The sequence below is a fragment of the Diplotaxodon limnothrissa genome, linkage group LG2, assembly GCF_057381915.1.
Source record: "Diplotaxodon limnothrissa isolate DT_005_m linkage group LG2, D_limnothrissa_male_GT1.1, whole genome shotgun sequence".
Classification (NCBI taxonomy): domain Eukaryota; kingdom Metazoa; phylum Chordata; class Actinopteri; order Cichliformes; family Cichlidae; genus Diplotaxodon; species Diplotaxodon limnothrissa.
Window position 1 is genome coordinate 6,039,858 of NC_140597.1, and position 1,612 is coordinate 6,041,469.

Here is a 1,612-nt window from a genome sequence, read left to right on the forward strand (position 1 = left end):
TTATATTCAAATGATCTTGTATTATCGACCCCCCCCCCCACACACACACACACACACACGCACACACACACCGTCACAAGTTTCTTAACTATCAAAGTGAACTTAAAGAAATGTGAAACCTACCCATGCAAAATGATTTTGAGAGTCATTATATATTACTATAATTGTTATATTTAACTTAAAAAAACACACACATTGTGACCATTTGTGTATAAAAAAAATCATTCCAAATCAGTCTTTCTTATCTTTCCTAAAAAGTAAGTATAAAATCTGAAGCTTTGTTTTTGTAGTACTTAAGAGGTTAATACAGGGTTGCAAATAAAGCAACTGATGTGATGCAAACAAATCCACAAAGACTGATTAAGAAATAAACTGTAGTCGCGCAGATCGATTGATGATGCTTATGGATTTATTAATTTATTTGTTTGATTAATTTTTACCATTGCCCAGTGGGAGTATGCTCGCAAGTTTAATACGTTTAAGCGTTTTATTTAAGCTTTAATGCAACGTGCAACATTATAATTACCTTGCATGTTAAAATAATGCATGTATATGAAAACAAAGTATAAAAAAATATATGTATAGAATATATATTTAATATATTTATTTAATATTATTTTGATTTGCTCTTGAGAAGATATGTGGATGCGAAACACTCTATTCCTGCTCAGACGGCCATGTGACACTGCCACTCCTCCAGCAAATGTAATATTTGACACTTTTATTGTGTGTAAATGGATCACTACTGAACTGGGACCATATGTTTGTGAAATACACAAGCAAAGAAAAATAAATGAACAAGCAACTTTTCACCATTTAATGTGATTAAATTAAACAAAGATTTAAACCAAGAACTGTTTTTCATTCATTGCTATGCTCCAAATATTCATCTTCTTTACCTTTCTTTTTTTACTTGTTTGTTGATTCTTACTCAGCCTACAGCTGGTTAACATATATTGCTAACAATAAGACAAAAACGGTCTATATTTACAACATTTTCCCTTCTGCACTGTCCATATGCATTCGGAACATCATGCGACATCTGTTTCTTCACCTAGGCTTGACCTCTCCTAATCTGCTAAACCAGCCATCAATTATTCATGAAAACCTGCTTTGAAAATGACCCCAGACCATCACTGTGAGACTTCTCGTATGAAATCTGTCTCTGGCTTAATGAAGCAAGATAAATGCTGACCTCATGTCGTGACAATAGGGTCATATTAATGAAGTTTGAAGTCATTTAGGGCAGGTTTGCTCATGTAACGGAACAGTTAAAGTGTTATTTGCCCTGATCTCCTGTTTTTCTTTTTTTCTTTTTTGATTTCACTACATGACAAAAACATTTTTTTTTTCTTCTTCTGCAGCTGCCATGGTTACAGACAGACTACAAAAATCAACCTATGACACAGAATGGTAGTCAGACTGAGACGGGGAAAAACAGTATTTGAAGCTTCTAAAATAACATTTAAAAGCATATAAAGTATGACTCATAAGAAAAGTATATATTTTACTGATTACATATTTGAGGTTAGTTTTAATAGCTCTGTAGACTCTTTCCAGGTCTCGCTGAATCACAAATGAAAAAGATTTTGCATTGCAGTGCCCCCCAATG